The sequence below is a fragment of the Curcuma longa genome, chromosome 11, assembly GCF_044706935.1.
Source record: "Curcuma longa cultivar G26 ecotype Majalengka, Jawa Barat chromosome 11, ITB_CL_G26_1.1, whole genome shotgun sequence".
NCBI lineage: Eukaryota > Viridiplantae > Streptophyta > Magnoliopsida > Zingiberales > Zingiberaceae > Curcuma > Curcuma longa.
Window position 1 is genome coordinate 10382475 of NC_133871.1, and position 24915 is coordinate 10407389.

The following is a 24915-nucleotide window of genomic DNA, read 5'->3' on the forward strand; positions in this document are numbered from 1 at the left end:
ATGCTAGGGATAAATGGGCGTAGAGAGGTTCGCGCAGGTGATGGTTTTAGTGGCCGTGGAGGATTCAGTGGCTAATCGTGGCCCAAGAGATTGGTGCAATGTCGAACCCTCCGACCCATTCTCCTTCCAGAATCGGTTCTTGGCCCGATTCTCGTGCTCACTCTTCTCCTTCTTCGAGTCTGGTCTCGGAACACGGCCGATCTCCACAAAAGTTCCCTTGTCAACGGGGTGGGGAGGGTCGAATTTAGGGAGGAATTTACCGACCCCTACGGAGATTTGCAAAGGGCTTGATAAGTATGTGATCGGTCAGCTGCGTGTTAAGAAGGTACAATGTTTATCTTTCTTAAAACTGATATACCCTATGTTTCATCATCCCTTGAGGTCATGCTTTAAGTTTAGAGTTTAGCCTTTTGCACACCATGATTCTACGAACTATTTGTAAATAAGTAATTAACTATTCATAATTTTAGAATGCAGCTTCCACTTTTACTGGAGAACCACCCAATACATGTCTATGGTGGCAAGGCAAATGCTACTAATTCTTTTTTGGCCTTGTGGAGAATGGAACAAATGACTACCTATACCCTCACTCCTCCAACTCTTTCAAGAGAGCCCTTGATGCTAGGGGTGGCATCTAGAGTCAACAAATCATAAATTGGTGTCTCTGATTGACCTGCTTGCTCAATTTTAACCCAGCATCACCCATTTAATAAATGAGTCAAATGCATTGCCCCGATATTACCCATTTAATTAAAATTATTTATCTTGATAGAATTTGTTAATATAAGTTAATAATAAATTTGATGAGAGATTAGGGTTTCAACTTATGGGTTCTATATTTTCAAATTAATACCACAATAGTAAATATTTATAATACTAAATATTTTGAATGTCCATATATAACTAACATTAGAAGAAATATTATGTTATGTTGGTATAATTTTTATAATTTATATTTTATGAAGGATGTTTTAGCTTAAGCTGTCTTAGTAAGGTGGCTACTTGACAGTAATCTAAGATTATCATCTCTTGGCGTGAATCAGTTCTCATATTTCGTAAGTAATCTTCATGGCAACATTATACTACAAAAAAAATCCACAAATAACGACGGATTTAGCGACGGATTATAATTCGATCGCTAATTTAATGATCGAATTTTAACTTCGGTCGCTAAAATTAACGACCGATTTAGATTTCTGTCACTAAAATTAGCGACCGAATCGGATTTCGATCGCTAATTAGCGATCGAATTTAATTTCGGTCGCTAAATCCAATTACGACGAAATTTTTTGCGATTTTTTGAATCGGTCGTTAATCGGATTTAGCGACCGAAAAATCGATCGTTAATCGATGGTTTTTTTTTGTAGTGTTAGATGCTTGGGAAGTTGAGGTGACTGACCCAAATGACTTTGTTCCTTAGATTTCTATGGTATTTGGGTTGCCTTTCCTATTTGAAATATCTGTGAGATTCATTTGCTAAATTGTCATTTCTTAACTTGAAGTGGAATTTCAGGTGCTTGCTGTGGGTGTATGATGCGATGTTTTTGTATGGAAATTTATTTATTTACATTTCCCTTATTTAATGTCACTTACACCCATCAAAATTATTTATTTATTTATTACCAAACCTCTAATTATCGTCTTAAGTAGTATAGAGAGGTCCGAGTCGTCTCTCTCGGACTCAATGACTGGATGTTATATCCTAGACTCATGATGTGGGGTCTTATTATGTTTTATTCATTTTAATAAATACAAGCAATTTCATTTATTCATAATTAAATTTATAATTAACAAAAGAATTCTAATATACAGAGTTTACAATCCTAAACCTACAATTATTACACAATAATACATTCACCTTATATAAACCAACCCACTAACCATATACATCTAAACAACATATCTACAATTTCAATATACAACTATGACATACAACACACACCACACAATTTCTACAATTTATTAACTAATGATCATGATCTTATTCTAAACTTACAACATCATAATTACAACTACATACATCCCATATTTACATCGTACAATTAACCAACATAAATAAACCCATGTTATTCAAGCTTTACAACAACACAACTAATGCATTACAACAACACAACATAACTTGAACATGCTCAACATAGGATCATTACCAAACTAACAACTCAATCATCAACATAAATGAATCACTGTTAACCCAAGTTCAATCTTTCAGTTTAACCAACATACACAACCAAATCCATTTAAACAACTAACATTCAAAACAAACCATGAATTCCAACCAAATGAATTGAGTACACATCTTGTTCATTAACCATTCACAACATTCAAGCATTAGCAAAAGTTCAAACTATCTAAACATTACAAACAACCATACAACCGGTTTCCACAACTACTCAAGTTCAATACCAACAATTTATTCAAAGTAATTCCATGCTCCACATACACTACAAGTTACAACTTGGCTCACTATCCTAACAAGCACCAACATCATGTTATCCAACCTAAAATGAATCACGTGATACAATTTCATTCAATTCACCTAAGCGTTTGATACAACACATTATTGGGTAAACCCACTGTTCCAATTTAACCATCAAACAAAACAACAACTTGGTTTAACACCATACAAAATGCTAGCATTAACATCATGCCTCAACACCCATCAAGAAACAACAACATCAAGAACCGAAACAAGATCAAATAAATTCAAAAGCTAGGTTAGAAATTAGGGTTAGGAATTTACATTCATTGTTACGGTTAGACATAATTAGGGAGTATTTACAGTGTATTTACAGTGGGTATTTACAGTGTAAAAGTGGGCAGAGGGGTTTTTGATTCGGCACAAACAGAACAAACAACACAAACAAAAGCAAAACAAGAACAAAACTAATAACATTGAATCACGAGCTAGGGTTTCAGGGATTCCCTGAGTCTTCACCGAATGGAGCCAACAAAATGGAAGAAGAACTTGCGCCGGGGAAGATGAACTCGCCGGGGTGATGATCGGGAGCGGCGGTCGGAGAAGACAAAGCAAGGAATCCAAACCGCAGCTCCTTTCTCTACTGAATCCACAGACAAAGTCAGAACCAACAATTGAAACCCTTACCTTGAGCTAATCCGGTGACAGTGGAGGTCGAAGAAGCGGCCGGCGGTTCTCTACTGAATCCACAGACAGAGGGCCGGTGTGGAGTCCCAACTGAAATCACAGACTAGGCCCGGCCACTGTCGGAGCTTCTAGGGCACGGAGGAGGGTTCTGTCGTCGGTCGTCTGGAGCTGGAGAATCCACTCACAACCACGGAGAATAAACGGCAGTGAAGGGCGGAAGATCGGCGACGAAGCAACTCCAAGCTTGCCGGCGCCGCTCAGCTTTGAATCAGGAACTCGGGGGAAGAAGCGGGAGCGGAAGAGGGTGGAGGAGGCCCGGCGACGAAGAAAAACAGAGGAAGAAGAGAAGAAACAGAGGAAAAAAAATCTCTAACGAGGAAGAAACAGTACCCTAACGCTCTGTTTGGATGGGGTGAGGGAAGGTTCATTAACGGAAGGGGAAGGGAAGGGAAGGGAGGGGAAGGGAAGGGAAGGAAGGGGAAGAGAAGTAACCTTGTTTGGGAAGAAAAAAAAGTTTATGTGGAAGGAAAGGAAAGGAAATAGAAATTAAATATATAGAAGGTCAAAAATAACCTCCATTTCTTCCCACCTCCTCGGCGATAATAATCAGCAGAACAGATTTCTTCCCACCTCCTCGGCGATAATAAGCAGCAGAGCAGGAAGAAGAACCAAAAGGTTGAACTTTGATAAGCAGGTGAGGTGCGCTTCTGAAACCCCTTCTCCTTCCACTTTGTTTCCCCTTCCGAAACCACGAAAATCAGAATATGGAGTCGCTGCTGTCCTTGAGCCATTCCTCCATGTGCTGGCCCTATAGCGTCACTAGCTCCGAACGCTCCAATCCTACTTTGCTTTCCAGCGGAAGGCCTGTAATTCAGCGGAGGGAGCAACAAAGGTCCTAATACTAAGCTTGCCGGAGGAGGCCGATGGCAGCGCGAGTTCGTCTCCGATCAGCAGCTTCTTCTGGGAGTGGAAACCCAACATCGCGGTCCACTACGAGAGATCTGGCTCTCACAACGTCGGCGCCCCTGCAGTGCTCTTCCTCCCCGGCTTCGGCGTTGGCTCCTTCCACTTCGAGACCAAGTTCAGCATTTCGTCGTCCTCTCCATTCCCGTGCCGGTGCCGTGCTTCCGCCGCCTCGATTTAGAAACGATGGCAAGAGATCGATTTAGATTTAGAAGGGTAAAATTGGAAGATACCTTTAATATTTTTCTTCCCCTTCCTTACACCCCAATTTGGGGTGTAAGAAATTGTGCCTATTCATGGGCATGGGAGGGGACAACTTCCCCTTCTTTCCCCTTCCCCTCCTTACCTCACCCCATCCCAAACGGAGGTAAAAATTTTTTTCCCCTTCCTTACCTTTCCCTCCCTTTCCCTCACCTCCTCCCAAACAGACTGTAACTCGCGATCTCGAGCCTCCCCCTCTTTGCAGCGTGAACCGACCTTTTACCCTATGCGCTCCACTGAACCGGCGATTTTAGCAGTGAACCGGTGCTTCAATTGGACCGGTGGCCTTGATTTGGTTTAATGGGAATGGGCCGGGCTGCATAGTGTGGACCGGGCTTTGGGCTGAAATGATTGGATTTGGGCTGATGGATTTAATTCAATTTTAACCCCAAATTAGAACTTGATTTAACCTTGAATCTGATTCGATTTGAACTCGAGCCAAGATTGATTTCCTTCAAAGTTAATTTTCTGCGAAAAATCAAATGCATAAATTAATATCCATAAATTTCTATAATTTAATGAAAATTACAATTAAGACCACAAATTTATCCAAGATGATGAATCAGCCCAAAAATCCCAATTATAGCATGAAATATAATAAAAAATTACACAATCTAATCCTAATTTATCCGGTCAAATAACTAGTTATCAGTGTATACAACCACTACAAAAGAATACATCATGCATCCTTGAAGAAAAGGTTATTAGCCTTGTTATGTGCATTAGTGGCGATTTCAGTTCTCTTTGACATTTTTGTTAGAACCTGCCCTTGTTGTAGCATAATAAGTAAATTAGGCTTTCCCTAATCGTTTAAACTTTTGACGTTAGTGGTTTTCCAATGAAATGCTCATGTTGTAAATTAGGCTTTCCCTAAATCGGTTGCTAATTTTAGCGACCAAATCCGATTCGGTCGCTAAAATTAACGACCGAAATCAAAATCGGTCGCTAATTAGTGACCTAATTTAATTTCGGTCGCTAAATCCAATTACGATGAAATTTTTTGTGATTTTTTGAATCGGTCGCTAATCGGTCGTTAATCAGATTTAGCGACCGATTAGCGACCGAAAAATCGGTCGTTAATCGATGGATTTTTGTAGTGTTAAATGCTTGGGAAGTTGAGGTGATTGACCCAAATGACTTTGTTCCTTAGATTTCTATGGTATTTGGGTTGCCTTTCCTATTTGCAATATATGTGAGATTCATTTGCTAAATTGTCATTTCTTAACTTGAAGTGGAATTTCAGGTGCTTGCTGTGGGTGTATACAACCACTACAAAAGAGTACATCATGCATCCTTGAAGAAAAGGTTATTAGCCTTGTTATGTGCATTAGTGGCGATTTCAGTTCTCTTTGACATTTTTGTTAGAACCTGCCCTTGTTGTAGCATAATAAGTAAATTAGGCTTTCTCTAATCGTTTAAACTTTTGACGTTAGTGGTTTTCCAATGAAATGCTCATGTTGTAAATTAGGCTTTCCCTAAATCGGTCGCTAATTTTAGCGACTAAATCCGATTCGGTCGCTAAAATTAGCGACCGAAATCAAAATCGGTCGCTAATTAGCGACCGAATTTAATTTCGATCGCTAAATCCAATTACGACGAAATTTTATGCGATTTTTTGAATCGGTCGTTAATCAGATTTAGCGATCGATTAGCGACCGAAAAATCGGTCGTTAATCGATGATTTTTTTTGTAGTGTTAGATGCTTGGGAAGTTGAGGTGACTGACCCAAATGACTTTGTTCCTTAGATTTCTATGGTATTTGGGTTGCCTTTCCTATTTGCAATATCTGTGAGATTCATTTGCTAAATTGTCATTTCTTTACTTTAAGTGGAATTTCAGGTGCTTGCTGTGGGTGTATACAACCACTACAAAAGAATACATCATGCATCCTTGAAGAAAAGGTTATTAGCCTTGTTAAGTGCATTAGTGGCGATTTCAGTTCTCTATGACATTTTTGTTAGAACCTGCCCTTGTTGTAGCATAATAAGTAAATTAGGCTTTCCCTAATCGTTTAAACTTTTGATGTTAGTGGTTTTCCAATGAAATGCTCATGTTGTAAATTAGGCTTTCCCTAAATCGGTCGCTAATTTTAGCGACCGAAATCCGATTCGGTCACTAAAATTAGCGACCGAATCGGATTTCGGTCGCTAAATTTAATTTCGGTCGCTAAATCCAATTACGACGAAATTTTTTGCGATTTTTTTAATCGGTTGTTAATCGGATTTAGCGACCGATTAGCGACCGAAAAATCGATCGTTAATCGATGGTTTTTTTTGTAGTGTTAGATGCTTGGGAAGTTGAGGTGACTGACCCAAATGACTTTGTTCCTTAGATTTCTATGGTATTTGGGTTGCCTTTCCTATTTGCAATATCTGTGAGATTCATTTGCTAAATTGTCATTTCTTAACTTGAAGTGGAATTTCAGGTGCTTGCTGTGGGTGTATACAACCACTACAAAAGAATACATCATGCATCCTTGAAGAAAAGGTTATAAGCCTTGTTATGTACATTAGTGGCAATTTCAGTTCTCTTTGACATTTTTGTTAGAACCTGCCCTTGTTGTAGCATAATAAGTAAATTAGGCTTTCCCTAATCGTTAAAACTTTTGACGTTAGTGGTTTTCCAATGAAATGCTCATGTTGTAAATTAGGCTTTCCCTAAATTGATCGCTAATTTTAGCGACCGAAATCCGATTCGGTCGCTAAAATTAGCGACCGAAATCAAAATCGATCGCTAATTAGCGACCGAATTTAATTTCGATCGTTAAATCCAATTACGACGAAATTTTTTACGATTTTTTGAATCGGTCGCTAATCGGTCGTTAATCGAATTTAGCAACCGAAAATTGGTCTTTAATCGATGGTTTTTTTGTAGTGTTAGATGCTTGGGAAGTTGAGGTGACTGACCCAAATGACTTTGTTTCTTAGATTTCTATGGTATTTGGGTTGCCTTTCCTATTTGCAATATCTGTGAGATTCATTTGCTAAATTGTCATTTCTTAACTTGAAGTGGAATTTCAGGTGCTTGCTGTGGGTGTATACAACCACTACAAAAGAATACATCATGCATCCTTGAAGAAAAGGTTATTAGCCTTGTTATGTGCATTAGTGGCGATTTCAATTCTCTTTGACATTTTTGTTAGAACCTGCCCTTGTTGTTGCATAATAAGTAAATTAGGTTTTCCCTAATCGTTTAAACTTTTGACGTTAGTGGTTTTCCAATGAAATGCTCATGTTGTAAATTAGGCTTTCCCTAAATCGGTCGCTAATTTTAGCGACCGAAATCCGATTCGGTCGCTAAAATTAGCGACCGAAATCAAAATCGATCACTAATTAGCGACCGAATTTAATTTCGGTCGTTAAATCCAATTACGACGAAATTTTTTACGATTTTTTGAATCGGTCACTAATCGGTCGTTAATCGGATTTAGCGACCGAAAAATCGATCGTTAATCGATGGTTTTTTTGTAGTGTTAGATGCTTGGGAAGTTGAGGTGACTGACCCAAATGACTTTGTTCCTTAGATTTCTATGGTATTTGGGTTGCCTTTCCTATTTGCAATATCTGTGAGATTCATTTGCTAAATTGTCATTTCTTAACTTGAAGTGGAATTTCATGTGCTTGCTGTGGGTGTATACAACCACTACAAAAGAATACATCATGCATCCTTGAAGAAAAGGTTATTAGACTTGTTATGTGCATTAGTGGCGATTTCAGTTCTCTTTGACATTTTTGTTAGAACCTGCCCTTGTTGTAGCATAATAAGTAAATTAGGCTTTCCCTAATCGTTTAAACTTTTGACGTTAGTGGTTTTCCAATGAAATGCTCATGTTGTAAATTAGGCTTTCCCTAAATCGGTCGCTAATTTTAGCAACCAAAATCCGATTCGGTCGCTAAAATTAGCGACCGAAATCAAAATCGGTCGCTAATTAGCGACCGAATTTAATTTCGGTCGCTAAATCCAATTACGACGAAATTTTTTGTGATTTTTTGAATCGGTCGCTAATCGTTCGTTAATCAGATTTAGCGACCGATTAGCGACCGAAAAATCGGTCGTTAATCGATGCCCAAATGACTTTGTTCCTTAGATTTCTATGGTATTTGGGTTGCCTTTCCTATTTGCAATATCTGTGAGATTCATTTGCTAAATTGTCATTTCTTAACTTGAAGTGGAATTTTAGGTGCTTGCTGTGGGTGTATACAACCACTACAAAAGAATACATCATGCATCTTTGAAGAAAAGGTTATTAGCCTTGTTATGTGCATTAGTGGCGATTTCTGTTCTCTTTGACATTTTTGTTAGAACCTGCCCTTGTTGTAGCATAATAAGTAAATTAGGCTTTCTCTAATCGTTTAAACTTTTGACGTTAGTGGTTTTCCAATGAAATGCTCATGTTGTATCATCATGAGCTCAAAACATCCTGAGCAATCTGCTGGCATTTTATTTAGGTGGGCATATTTTAGTTGATCAACTAGAGAAATTGAAAATCAAACAGAACTAAAATTGTCCATGGCAAGCTTCTGAACCAAACTGAACAGAGTGAACAGATTGATTTGGTTTGAATGTAATATATATATATATATATATATATATATATATATATATATATATATATATTATCCATATTGATTCAGTTCAGTTATATTGGTTTCAAGATTGTTGTGAATCAAAACCAAAGTGAAACAAAATATTTGTTAAGTTAAACAGAAACAACTCTCAAAATGCATAAAAAACTATTTTGACTTTCCTTAACTATTTCCTGAGTTTTAGGTTCTGACTGTTATTTCCTTTTTATTTTTGTTCCTAGCTGTAGCCAGTTTAGTTAGGTGACCACCTAATTAAGTTTTAACAATGTAATTAATAATTTTGTGCTTTTAACTTGAAACATTGCTAGCTTGTAAGAAATTCTTTGTGGTTGAATTATTTCGCAGTTCTGGAGCCAATTCAAATAACATTTTTGTACAATCGGATGCTCATGATGTACTACTGGAACTGGAAAAAAGCAACATACTCTTGCTGGGACCAACTGGATCGGGTGCATGATCTACCTTTTTTTCCATAAATTGTTCAATGTTGGTAGGGGTGGGAAAAAATACCGAATTTTCGGTATACCGCACATACCATACCGATATTTACCGTCCATACCAAAAATTTCGGTATACCAAAAATTTCGGTACGGTATAATACCGTACTGAATTTTTCGGTATCGGTATCGGTATGAAATTATTATTTTTCGGTATTTCGGTATATACCGAAACACCTATTATATATCCTCTTATAAATTATTTATTATTTTTAAAATTGATATTGGGTACGGTATTTCGGTATGATCGGTATACCGAACATTTTTATACGATCGGTATGATCAGTATGATCGATCGGTTGGTCGGTATTTCGGTATGATCGGTATACCGAACATTTTGATCGGTATGCATTTTATACTATACTGAAAATTCGGTATACCGAATTTTCGGTATACCGAAATTCTGGTATACCGAATTTTCGGTATGGTAACGGTATAGGTTTTTTTTATGCCGAAATTTTCGGTACGATATACGGTATCGTATGTAAAATTCGGTATACCGTACCGACCCAGTCCTAAATGTTGGTATTTCTAAAACATACAGGGTAATTAACACTACTACTGCAAAAAAGCAATTGCTTATAAAGAAACCATATTTACTGAAAGTTCTTTATTCAAAAGCTAATTAGTGTTTGGTAAACACACTTCTTGAATTGTTCTGCACAATAGTTCTATTGCAAGCAGTGTTTGCTAATGTATAATGAGAAAGTCCTTTTGGCATTATCATAACTAACAACTAGATAATTCAATTCTACATTTCTGAATATAATTTTCTTAGAAAAATCTCTTTCCTGGTGTAACAATATTAAGTTTTTTTTAAAAAAAAATATTTGATTTAAAGAATCAAGATTGAATTCCTTCAATTAAAATAATTGCATCTACAAAGTAGTTTTTGGAATGTAGATGCCTATTTGTAATCTAATAAAACTTTTGAAGTACAACACATTTGAATAATGTGCTATGGGATTAGATGCACTTGGTTTACCTCGTAAAGTTATTTGAGTTTCAAATACACTGCCAAAGACACCTTAGTAAGTCACTAGGACTGGTATTGAATTTCAATTCTTTTGTTGGTAATCTGGCCTATTTTTTAAGACAGGGAAAACCTTACTTGCTAAAACATTAGCTCGCTTCGTGAATGTACCATTCGTTATTGCAGATGCAACATCTCTGACTCAGGCAGGTACTCTTTTCCATATTCCTTATGTTCACCATGCTCTAGATACAGATTTAGAACACTATAAAATTTGTTACTTATTCAAAATGTTACTTTCTCTTATCATTGTGTGACACTGCTTATTGACTGTCTTAGCTTGCAACTTCTGTGGTTATTTCATCTTCCAATATGGTATACCATGTTTTTCTAACTAGTCAGGTGTTTATCTAGGAGTTGTTTCATTACTGCACATCATTAAGTTTTGTATTTTGCTCGTGTAAATATGAGGACATTGTTTGATGTGAAGCGACTAGTAATAGTGTGATACTACTAATATTATAGTATCTGATTATTTTCAATATTAGAAATGAGAAATATGTTTGCTGGTGTTAAATCTGATCATCAAATTTTGTATGTATGAAGTCCTAATTCTGAATTCTTATTATTTTATTTTAATACCTTATGATACAAATGACTCTTTTACATGTAACTAGAATTTCGTAAAATTTGATCATCATATTTTGTATGTATGTAGTCCTAATTTTGGATTCTTATTATTCCTAATTTTGCGATTCGTGCACTGGGGCTGCCCTTTATTATTCTAGTTTAATACCTTCTGATACAAATGCACTCTAGAAAGAAGAGGATTATTATAAGAAAATTGTGCTAACCTTATCTGAGTATAATTCACTTGGTGTCATCTTGCAGTGTCCAAGCATAGAAGGATCCTTTTGTTGATAGTTTGTTGTATTATTATTGTCTTTCTTATCTGGAAAGTTTTTACTCTGATATATCTGAACAGGTTGAAACAGAAAGCATGTAGTGATTTAAGAGTTGAAATATATTGCCTATCATTTTTAGATTCCTAACACAAAATAAATCTGGTTACTTCGGTTGATAAATTGGTTTCTGCAGATATAAGAGGGTTATTAATTTCATTTTATTAGATATTAAATCTGCTGATGCTCAATAAAGTTGTTTGGTTTCATTCAACAATCCAAGACTTAATTGGTCATCAATCAATCTTTAAAATTTCGAGCCTTGTTGGAGTTTCAGATTTTGACAGAAATAATATGGTTTTGGTAGCATATCACACTGTGCTGGTATGATCTTGAGACATATAGTATTCTTTTAGCATAGATGAATCATATTAGTATTTATTAAATTATTAATTACATTATTTATTTTGATCTAATGTTAATTGCATATAATTAGTTTTATATTATTGAGATAATTATATAATATTAATTAATGACAGAAGCATAGTTATATATAATTAATTACATGTAGTTATATATCAAAACAAATACTATATATATATATATATATATATATATCAATTAGTTAAATAAACAATTAAACATTATAATTAATACCTATTTAAAAAAAGAGGTGAAGTTGTAGTACAAACGATGCGATGCAACTTCACACTTTGCGACTTTGCCATCCCCAATTTAACTCACTATCACTAGATTGCATTGCCAGCGAGGCTGTGACTCGGTGAAGTTGCTTCTAGTGCTTTCTCCTTCTAAATTTCAAGCAAATCGTCATTCCTAGGTGTACTTTCCTTAGTTGCTTTGCCTTTTGTCATCGATTCCACATGTCTTCTGGTCAAAATCTTGGTTCCATTTTATGATTCCTTCCTTGTCTCCGTCATGGTTTAAAATGTCGTACCATGTCAGGCGAAACAGTCAAAACATATCGTTGTAGTAAATTATCGAAAATCAACCTTACTCCTTCAATCTCCAATCCATCATTGGTACTATGCATTAAAACATCGACACGATACCAACACAATATCATTCCAAGCAAAGACTGAAACTCCGATCAAACAATAAAAACAATACTGAAACCTTAAGTTAACCAACCAAATTTTTTAAATATTATAAAAATTTTATTAATTAATTAGGGATTTATAAATTTAGTTATTTAAAATTTATAAATTATAGATCATGCGGCTCAATATTTTAAATTTGCCGTCAACACATTTGTAATTAGATAACTGTATGTAACTCTTATTTTGCCATTTTCTATATTTAAACCTTTTTTTTGCATATTTTATTTTCCTTCTGTGCACCCAATATAGCTCTTTTCTTTTGAACTATTTGTCCTTTTTGGTCATTTTGACTGTTTTATATGCATTTTTGTGTTCTTTTAAGGTGTTTGTGTGTGTATGCTATTTATTTTTCTTTAAGCATTACATGCATTATACTTTTGCAGGCTGGATATGTTGGTGAGGATGTTGAATCCATATTGTACAATTTGCTTATGGTATTTTCTTTCACTATTCATTATAATTTGGCTATGTTTAAATAATTAAATTGATAGTATTTGATTGTTAGAAGTAGTTTCAGCTAGGGTACTCTAATAATTATGGGAAAAATCCTTGTTTTTCATAGTCATTATTCCATTTTATTATGACCAAGTTTGTGGGCGATATTATGTCTATCCATTTTGGCTTATGGTAACATGTTTCACATGTACATTGCTAGTGTTAGTATAGTGCAGGAGCAAAAAAATAAAGGAATTGTGTTAGTCCATGTATACTAACATCTGCCACTCTAACCAAAAAGGCTTGATAACCATCCTTTGTGAGTTCACTTCATCCTCATGCTTTGCACTCCGTATCCTTGACTGTAGCTCCACTCTGCTTCCTATTTGCCTCAAGTTGGCATTCTTTGTAGTCTAATTCTATCAGTGTAAATTGTTAGTACCCCAGTGGAGTTTTGATGTGTAATTAAATAAGTCTGAGATTAGGTCGTGTGATATTTGACACGTATGTAGGGACATAGGAGATCACACGTAATATCCAGATGGCGAACCTGGGCAGAAGATGCAAGCGAGCGAGAAGGATGGCACAGAAAAGGAGCCGACGGGCTCAATGCATCCGAGGTACGAGGAGCTATGGAAGAGTACTTCGATGGAGTGAGAAGAATGCACAAGAGCGAGCGGAAAGGGGTCGGTGCATCCGAGGGACGAGAGGCTGGGAGTAGGGGTGTAAACGAGCCAAGCTGCTCATGAGCTATTCGAGTCTCGGCTCGAAAAAAATTCGTTTGAGTTCGTTCGATTAAGTTAACGAGCCGAACTCGAGCCTGATTTCGAGCTCGAAAATATTATCGAGCCGAGCTCGAGCTTAATAGTATTTGATTCATGAGCTCGCGAACATGTTCGTTTAAAGGCTCACGAACACGAAGAACATGTTCGTTTAAAAGTTCACGAACGTGTTTGTTAAGAGATTCACGAATATATATATTACATGAATTATAAATATTATATATTAACAAGCCAAGCTCGAACTAAGCTCGTTTAACTTTTAAACGAGCTATTTTCGAAGCGCTCGGATTGAATTCGTTTAACTTTAAAACGAGCCTTTTTCGAGCCGAGCTCGAGCCGTTGCGAACTATTTAATTTCATTACGAGCCGAACTCGAGCTTAAGAATTAAAGCTCGAATCGAACTCGAGCCGAACTCGAGCTTCAGAAAAATGAACCAAGCTCGAGCTCGAGTCATCCAGTTCGGTTGGCTCGGATCGATTACACCCCTAGATGGGAGGAAGATCGCAAGGTCCAGGCGTTCGGAAGTGCCACGTCAGCACAACAATCAGATCGAGGTGAAGCCTATAAATAGATTGACGCTCGATGTAGAATATACGTACTTGAATTATCTGTTTCATTCAGTTTAAATAGAGGTTTCAGGCGCGGATCGCGAGGAGTCATTCAGATCCGTTAGCGGATCGTTGATAGATCGGATTGAGATCGACAAATCCAGGCGTTCGGAAGTGCCACGTCAGCACAATAATCAGATCGAGGTGAAGCCTATAAATAGATTGAAGCTCGATGTAGAATGTACGTACTTGAATTATCTGTTTTATTCAGTTCGTTTGCTCAATCGTTGTATGAAGTTTCTCCACCTCCGAATTAATTCCGACGAGGAGACTTTGATTAGAGCTTTTATAGTCTTGGACTAACAACCCGAGGGTTGTAACCAAATAAATTTTGTGCCTCGTATTTTATTTCATACTATTTACATTTTAATTAGTGTGCCCTTGTTCAAAAAATTAGCAAGAGAAAGAGGTTAATTTTACAGGACGATCTTCACTCCTCTCCTCTAGCGATCCACGAAAAGCTCACGCTGCACCAACACAAATTTCTTTGATGTCAAACTGTCAAAGTGCATTAAATTGTGAACATATTTTCTTGTATTCTTAATGCCTCTTTTTTTTATCATGCAAATTTGTAACATTTTTTATAGGACTGAAATAATCTACAATTAACTATTTAAGGCTGATAGAGTTGGTGGAACAAATAGGAGACCCTAAAAAATTTATGAGATTTTTTACTAGTTACATAGGCAGACTTTAGTTAAATATGTGATCCAACTAACCTTGCTAGCATGCTTCTGATGGAAGAATTGATAGGGTGAAAGCTTTGTTAGAATGAATAGGTCTTAATCAATTGAGTTCTATTTACCTAGTCCTACATTTACCTTTTTTAGGATGGCTATTTTGATATCTATAAATACACAAGTTGTATTCCCTTGATATACAATAAATTTTCTCTTAACTTGTATCCAAGGCTAGCAAGTTCCCCTATAATCCCGAGTGTTTGATCCCCTCCCCTTGTGTTGCTTGTTAATTTGAGGGGTGTCCTAAGGCAATCGCCTTACGGTTATACTATTTATTAGATAAATAGTAATTCACTATTTGAGTGCACATTCCATATGTGTTTGATCGGATCTTAAACTCGAATACTGAATGTCCGCAATACGATTCATAGCATGAGAGAATTTGTGATTGGATCACAACTCGTGAGCATCTCTACATGTGCAATTATGAGCGTATTGAAATTATCCCTAGTCAAGGAATTGATGAGCACGGACGTCATCGATTCTGTCAAGACTAGCACGTTTTGAACTCCTTGGTTAGCCAAGCAGCTGATCTCACTGCTGTCAACATTAGATGTTGAGAGTTAAACGTGGATGCTGGTTAAAGGTAATCAGTTCATTGGAGTGACCTGTCTTGAGACTTCATATGGTTATATATATATATATATATGTCAATGAAGATCTCAATGCAGCTTAAGTGCGAGTTTCCTTTGACTTGCGGTATTCAAGTCACCTTGGTCATGGAGACTTATACTTTGACATCTTAAGTAAGCATCTCCGAGGAGGTGTGGACCCGAGATGATTGGGTATAAGTCGAAGTGTCCGAAGGTGTTTGAATAGCCCACAGAGGATTCACCGCTCCTTGAAAAGTGAGACGTATACCCTGCGGCCGCTTGTTAGGATTGTTACTAAAAGTCTTTGGCCAAAGCATTACATGTTAAGAGTACGATACTCTTGGATACGTGTACGAGTAACTTGAATCCACAGGACAAGAAAGCAGCTTGGGCTAGGTGTGACGTAGTCAGCCTAGTGGGGACCGACACATAGACCATGTCCTGAACCAAGCGGGTATAAGACGGTGAAAGGAACGAGGCACGATTCAGTTTAGCTGCTGAAAGGTTTAGAATTGTTCTGGAATCAATCGTTGATTTTTCAATCAATTGGAGATCATGATATACTACTAGGTGTCACTCATGATCGTTCCGTAATTAATGGTTAATTACGGACGGCCAACATAACCGGGAACCTATTGGGTCACACGTACAACAAGTTCTCCGAAGGACTTAAAACGAGTTTGAGAATTAGATTCTCAGAATGAGAGAAATAAAATCTGGTTGGACCAGACAATGAACAAAATGATGGAATTCATCTTACGAAGATGAAATGAACAAAACTGATTTCGTTCAAATCAGAGGTCGTTTGGTTACTGAACCAAATGATTCGATTTTAAACCAAATTAAACCAACTTGGTTTGGTTCATGATGGAAGAGATTTTGGCAAAATGGAAGAGATGAGAAGCTTTGTCTTGTAGAAGACGAATCGAACAAAACTGGTTTGGGTCAAATCGGAATTCGTTTGGTTAGTGAACCAAACGAACCAAAACAAATATGGTTTGTGATGGTATGTGTCTGAACCGAACCAGTCCGGTTCAGCTTGTATGAACCGGTTAAATTGAGTCTGGTTCACTCAAATCGCGCCGTCCGGTTAAACCTAAATTACTGTAGCATTCTCTTTAAAAGGGTAAGAATCGCGAGACCTAAAACCCACTGTTCGTCTTCTTCAACCGGTGGACGCGCCGACCTCCTCTCTTCCTCCACGCGAGCAGACGACGCACCGCCCTCCTCTCCTCCTCCACGCGAGGCTCGCCGGACCGGAGGGCATCTTCCTGGCGAAGGCGGCGACAACCCTGGGTAGAACTTCTTCCACCCGCGGAGGTGTTGTTTCTTCCTAGCCGCTCCGTGCTGTTCTCATACCAGTGTCCCATCCTTGGAAACACCTTCACACCTACGTGCAACACTAGCACGTACCACCTCCCTTCCCCACCTAAAGCCATGGTTCACTAGCGGACAAGGATGTTGAGGCAGATGGTAACGTGGATGCGTTGTTCCCTTGTACCCTCTTTGTGTTTACTTTGGTTGCACCAACCATCTATCAGAATGTTAAATGTGATTTGATGACCACCCACCACAAAAGTGGTTACAGAAGCCACCATGAACTCTTCATCTTCAGGACCACCCTAGCAACCATAGTAGTAACTATTAATTATTTGGAATATGAGCAACTCCAGACTACTTTAGAATTCCTCTATTGTATCAAATTTTGCTACAACCACTGCAACTACTGGTTCTACCTCCATCATAATTGTTAAGACTTACTAGTTACTTGATTATAGTGTGTTTTCATATATGACAGGTAATCACAAATTGGTTTCTATTTTTCATCTCTCCAAGTTAGTGCCCTGCCCATTTTTATTAAGATGACTTTCATATACCTGTCAAAGAAGGGTCCCTATACTCCCTCCTCTTTGTATTAGACAATCCTTTATGTCTCAAAGTTTCCTATGAATCTACTATTCATTAGTACTTATCAAATCTTGAAAATGTTGTGCAATCTTCTCTCTTACTCGTTATATTTTTCAGGATCTGCAAATATAGAAGACGATAGATGGGAGGTTTTGAATCTGATGGAATCTAATACTCAGATGAACAACTATCTGTCAGTGCTTCTTAGTCAAGGCTTTAGCAAGCACGGGCAATAGGGATAGGAAATTAGGGGGATGTTAAAAGGTTTCTCAACCTCATCCACGTTTTTTAGAATGTAATTTAGGTACAAATAAAACCATTTTTTTCATTGTCAAGAAGATCATTCTATTATTAAGAGTTATTTGATTATTAGGCAACTATGTTCATAAGACTGTCGAACATGTTTGTTCAAAACAATTTTCTTCTTAGCTTCTTTTGTAATCTACATTTTCTTACTCAACATGATGCTGTTGCTATTAGTTATTAATGCTTTAGACTCCTTTCTTAAGCTTGCTGAAGGCTTGGTTGTACTTTTGTTGGTTAGGCTGCTGACTTTGATGTTCAAGCAACTCAACAAGGAATGGTTTACATTGATGAAGTTGACAAAATCAGTAAAAAGGTGAACCTGTAATTGATGGTTAGTTCAACTTTAGGTTCATGGTTTAATCATATCTTGTATCTTTCTTATGAAATATTTCTCATGCAGGCTCAGAGTCTAAATATCAGTAGGGATGTATCCGGTGAAGGTGTTCAGCAGGCATTGCTGAAAATGCTTGAAGGAACTGTAAGTTATACAGACACTTTTCTATGATTTCATTTTGATATTTTTTTAGCATGTCTGAAAATGCTTGAAGTCACGGCTTGAAAAGTTTCCCAAAAGAGTGTGGTCACATATCTGTATGTAGTTAGCAGGTCTGATCACATACATCATATACAGAGGCACTGTTCAGTTGCATGGAATATGTACTCCCATTGAGAGATTTAGAACGACGTTACTGAATTGCATGACAAATTGTGAGTGAATAAGAGTTTGTTGAATAACCAAATATTATTAATTTGTAAATGCACACGACTTAACTATAAAGTTATTGCATGATTTTATATGCAGATAGAAGGGGCTACCTAGATTGAGTGAGTTGAATTTAAAATATTCCATGAAATATCAAAATCCTCTTGATGTTGGAGCTTCCTTGCATACGCTGTGTTCTTCTCGAACTTGCTTCTATCCTAGATTCTTGAGACAAAGTCTGCACTTTTACGCTTCTCTTTGCAATTTCCTCTTCCACACGAGTCTAGGTGAAGTCTACCTCCTTGCATTTGACATCTACGTGTCTTTGCTTGCTGTTGGACTTCTCTAGTTGGAGCGCAGATCCAATTGCTTCCTTTCCAGTTTATTTGAGATCCAATAGCTTTCCTTCTAATCTGATCTGATATCCAACAGAATCCCTTCCAGTAATTCTCTATTGTCCTTGCCACGATTCATCTGGGTGTGCCTGTTAATTTTGACTCTAGGGTCTCTTTTCTTTATGATCTATTTCCAATCTTTGCTCTCTGTCATGAGGGCATCTATAGGTGTGGAAATTTAGGTCAACAGGTCGCTAGCGGGTTGCATTGCATTGCCCTGTGACACATTTAACTCTCTTAACTTGAATCCAAGTTGTTTTTGTAAACGTGCCAAAATTCATGTCTTGAACATAAGATGGTTTTAACCAGGCTAATCTGACATATTTAATTACATGGGTTTAACTGGTAAAGATGTCACACATGTGCCTAAATGAATGAGTTACATAAGTTGGATCAAGTCATGCATCATACCTACTTAATTAATACTCAAACATATATCTATCTAATGTAACATAGGAAAGCCATTACAATCGAAAATTTCATGCATACATTCATACAAACCTCTAACACAGATTCACATTTGCAAGTCCATCAAGACATTAAAAATACTATTGATTGCTCAAAAGCTAGCCTAATCTTTGAGACAACTACCAGTTCACCTTCTCACACAATCCCAATTTAAGGAGGAAGAGGAGCCACAAGTGATCATAGCTAATATCTCACGCTCAACCATACTGCCTCGTTGGAAGGCCATCCCTGAGATCAATAAGATTAGACAAGTTCTAAAACATAACTATCAAAGAGTTACTTGAAAAATTTTGGCCTATGTGCGTAATTCTACACATCATAGATTTTACTTTGGTATCATAGTTGTAGAGTTTCTCACACTACTCTATGAATCCTCTAGAACATGCTCCTTAAATAGGCAAGTTGAGGATTCTTATAGAAAGACTTCATGCTTTGGTGACACCTACATGGGTAACTCTCGGAGAATGTGTTATTTTTTTGTTTCTTATACCCAGATGACATACTTGATTTAATGACAAAAGTTTGATGGTTCTCTAACATTGGCTCACATAGTGGGTGTCATTAGATTAGGATCAGGACTGATAATGAATGTAAAACTGCATGTGATGGATGGTTTGAGCAGCAAGTTATACCCTTTGGACTTTCAAACACCTTTAAGTATGTTCATGAAGGTAAAAAATCAATCTTGAGACCCTTTATAGGAAAATTTTTGATAGTTTATTTTAATAACATGACATCTTGGTCTATTGTCAAACATACGACACGTGCTTGAAGTATATCGCCTAATTTTTTAGACCCTTAGAATTGAAAAATTGTTTGTCTATCTGAAGATGTGCATTTGCTTACAACCTCATATTCTCTTCCTTGAGTGCATTTTGATAGCCTAAAAATTAGGATAATTAAGGACTAGTTCCAAGAGTTTTTGTTTTTTAAAATTATTTATTTATTTTCTTTGGAGTATATAAAGCTTAAATCAGTAAAAGTATAATACTTTGTAATACAAGCTTTGCGTGTATGGCATCCATCTACCCTAATATTCAGAATGTTCAATTTTGATGTGTCAGCATGTTGTGTAGTAGATGAACATTAAACTTCTGATGTTTCTTTTTTGCTTTGTCATGGGGTTTAGTATTTTAAATTCACTCATGTAGATAGTTAACGTACCAGAAAAAGGAGATCGGAGGCACCCTTATGGAGAAAATATCCAGGTAGCATTTATAGTTTAGTATAGTTTGTTAGTTTAATTTTTTTTAATTATTTGTACCATTATACCACACATATATAATCTCTTGTTTAGTTTAATCATCATCCATCATTAAGAACAAAACAAAAAACATTTCCTTCATTATCTCTTGTTAGTTATGCTATTTACGTTATAACCATCATTCATATTTTAAAATGTTATGTCCTATTGGGCAAAACGGTCAAAACATATTGTCCTAATAAATTATTCTAACTCAATAATACTGGGCAAAGACAATGTCTCATGTGTTGTTGTGTTAATAATGTTAATGAATATTTTTTCATGCTAACACTCGACACCTCTTGGTATCCTACAATACAACTTAAGATAAACTGAGATAATAATAATATTATTATTATTAGCTGTTTCCATACAGCATAATGTCAAAATCATACCATTTCAAGTGAAAAACAAAATTTGAATTTAAGTAATATAGTTGTTTCTTTTATCCCTTTTGTCTTTCCACCCCCAATTTGTCATCGGCACCATATATTAGAACTTCAACAAGATACCAAAATAATATCATTTTAGTAAAAAATCAAAACTCTAGCATAACTTAAAATTTTTAACTTTGCCATCATTATTTATAATGATATTGTAGCGATATGATGAGATAAAATGTCTAGACAATAATAACAACCATCAAGACTTTTTCCCACTAAGTGGAGTCAACTATTTAGATCCTCCTACGCCATTGAGCTCGATTCCCTATATATCTTCATCTATATTTGAATATCAAGAGATATGAGAAATATAAATGATACTTGTAGAAGATCTAAATTTAAAATGCAAAGATATCTTGATTTTGGAGAACTAATTTAGATAAGTTAAACTTTTTAATAGAAAAGGATGAAATTAAAAAATGATACATAGAAGCCCATCAATATTTTTCCTACATACACATTATATGGAGACAAGATTTTCCTCATAGATACATGAATGTTGTTTCCTCGAGGACCCTTTCTAGGTTCTAACCCATAATAAAATCTTGCTCAAGTTTGTTTGAAGTGTCATGGGTTGATCAAACCAAGGATTGAACTGTCAAGTCATGTTAGTTGGTATGGGCAAATTTATCGTTCCACTTGCCAATCAACAAGCTAGATGAAGCCAACACCGGAGCTTTCCTCACCTAAAGTGCAAGAGTGCTCCTTACAAGATGAATGAATCAAAACGAAAAATTGAATTCAAATCTCACCCTAAAGAATGAACTAAAGACCGAGGTGAAGAAAGAGTTACTAAACTAGAGCCTAATATGCATACAAAGCAAGAAACACATACAAAACACTTAGTATTCTCTTCATGAGCAAGAATAGAAATCACTAATATTCAAAATGAATAGAGTAGCACCTCTCGACATCATATAAGGGATTCCCACTGATAGAATCACTAGATCTGTCTTATCCACAAACTTGGGTAAAGTTCAACCAAAATTTAACCTTTGTCAATAAACATTCAGTAGTAACCATTAATGGATAACCATTGACCAATGGCCACTTTTGAATGTTATCTATGAAAAGATCAACTTTGGCTGAAAAAATTATCGGTTGGAAATTCAAAAAATTAAAAGCTTAGAAACCATGAGTGTTGGTTGACCGAAACCCAACTTTTGTTTACCCATTTTTACTGAAAGTGGTTCGTGAAAACATTTAAAGAACTCAAACTTTTCTGTAGTTACTTGCAATTTGAAATTGACTTTGGTCAACCCCAGACCTATTGATTCAAAACTTTATAATCTCAAACATAGAAAGATCCTTGATACTTAGGAATTGACACGAGCTCAATATTATGTATGACTGAGCTTTTAGCTAGAGCTCCTAAGGTAACAATTTTTACCTAGATATAACATTTACATTCTATGCATATTACAACAGAAATAGTCTTCAAACCTTCAATCAACTTCTAGCTTATGGCATCGCTGCAAGGTCAAAGATCTCCACAACTGCATGCTCGATCCAACAAGTCCATTATTCTAACCAAAACCATGTTAAACTGCACACTCAACTAATTTGTCAAATACAAACTTCTTCATTATCATTGTCAAACTTCAAAACTCATGAGAGATTAATATAAATAACCTAACCTCGATATGGTTAGACTTTTTTTTTATGAAGTACAATGAGAAAGGAATCACATGAAATCCACTTAAGACTCCATAAGCATCATATAGGCTAAATCAATACCCAACTTACTGATTACCTAAGTCATTATCAAGTAAATAGTAATTAAATTATTGTAAATAGACAAACAAGAATTAAGATTATGTGTTACTTGGTAATTATTATTTTTTGCTAACTCTACTTATCCCATATGCATTATGCAGTTGTTCAATTGCATTTTGTTTGTGATTAAACCTTATAAGAGTAATCAATGCGGCTCATTTTTTTCTTTTAAATCCTTCTAGAATGTTGGCAGTTCTCTGCATTTGTTTCTCTTTTTTCCTTTACATAAACTTGTATGCGTCCAAAACAACTTACAGTAATATGTATTTTTCATCTGATTTTTTAACTAATACTTCTTTAATTCTCAGATAGACACAAAAAATATTCTATTTATTTGTGGCGGTGCTTTCGTTGACTTGGAAAAGACTATTTCTGAAAGGTATGCTTCAGCTGAATGTTCTTGGAGCTTTCTGAAAGGTATGTTTCTCAATACTAGTTAGTTTGTCGGCTTTAAAGGAGGACCAGCTGATTCAGGTTTTAATGGAGCCGAAGAACTTTCTTATTAGACAGTTTAAGTGATTATTTAGCTTGAACAATGTATGAATAGATATGTTTAAAATTATTGTATTTTGTTTACTTTTTACAAAAGCAGCTTCTTATTGACAAATACTAAATTATTTTTCAGATTAAGTTATATTTTACAAATGGTGTATTTTCTGCGATCGCAAAGAAGGTAATGTCAAAAAATACAAGTGCGAAAGGCTTGAGAACTATCTTGGAGAGTATTCTGATTGAAGCTATGTATGAGATATCATTTTGTTATTGCACTGCATTGGACGTGGTCTTTAAAATTTTGCTAAAATGCTGTCATGTATGCTTGTAAACAGGTAGTGTGATGGCATTTTAGTAAAATTTTGAAGACCACGTCCAATGCAGTGCAATAACAAAAGGGTATTTCATACATAGTCTCAATCATAATACTCTCCAAGATAGTTCTCAAGCCTCTCGCACCTGTATTTTTTGACATTGTCTTCTTTGCGATCGCAGAAAGTGCACCATTTGTAAAATGTAGGTTAACCTGAAAAATGATTTGGTATTTGCCAATAAGAAACTGCTTTTGCAAAAAGTAAACAAGATACAATAATTTTAAGCATATCTAGCCATACATTGTTCAAGCTAAATAATCGCTTAAACTGTCTAATAAGAGAGTTCTTCGGCTTCATTAAAACATGAACCAGCTGGTCCTCCTTTAAGGCCGACAAACTAACTAGTATTGGGAAACGTCCATAAATTTGGGTATGAGCCCATAAGCTATTAGATCACCGCTTTCAACCTGTAAAAATGTTAATAATGTTGGAGAGTATTGATCGCAAAGAAGGCAATGTCAAAAAATACAGATGTGAGAGGCTTGAGAACTATCTTGGAGAGTATTCTGATTGAGGCTATGTATGATCTTGATACCATTTTGTTATTACACTGCATCGGACGTGGTCTTCAAAATTTTGTCAAAATGTCGTCACGCTACTTGTTTACAAGTATACTTACGTAATAATTTTACAAAATGCTTATTGATTCCGGATGTAAAATTTGGAGAAGAGCAAATAGATGCAGTTGTGGTGGATGAGGATTCTGTTGGCAGACAAGGTTCTGGAGCTAAAATTCTGCGAGGAGACGGGGCGTTGGAGCACTATATTGCTAGTGTGTTCAGTCAGTAGTAAGAATATGACTTCAACAGAATATGAGTTTATCATATCAGCTTTCTCCGGCAACTTCTTCTTCATCCGAGTGGTAAAATTACCACAAGCATGAATGTGTTGGCTTGGAGAACAAGGGCCTCTTCTATCTCCTACCCTATCACTATATGGCTCTTCCTTCAACATGTGTTGGATCGTGATGGTTACGTTCTTCTCATACCATCCTACTCGTCGCATTATAGGTAAATCCTCATGTAGAGTTCTAAGGGTCTTCCAGAATCTGTGTGGAGATTCATCTTTGTACTTGAAATTATATGATCGTGTAAGTGATGTGTGCATCAGCTACAAGGAGAGGCGTTGTTGAATAACTGTGATTTAAAATCAAAATTTTTACACAATCAATTACAAACTTTGTAATTAGATCTCTGAAATAATAGTCAAAGAAGATCATCAAACGGTTGTGTGAACCCATCAACT

General features: G+C 36.3%; 1 pseudogene; it reads left to right on the plus strand.

The window, feature by feature from the left end:
- Positions 1–13: 13 nt before the first annotated feature.
- Positions 14–24459, plus strand: LOC141837088 (CLP protease regulatory subunit CLPX1, mitochondrial-like; annotated as a pseudogene).
- Positions 24460–24915: the final 456 nt, after the last annotated feature.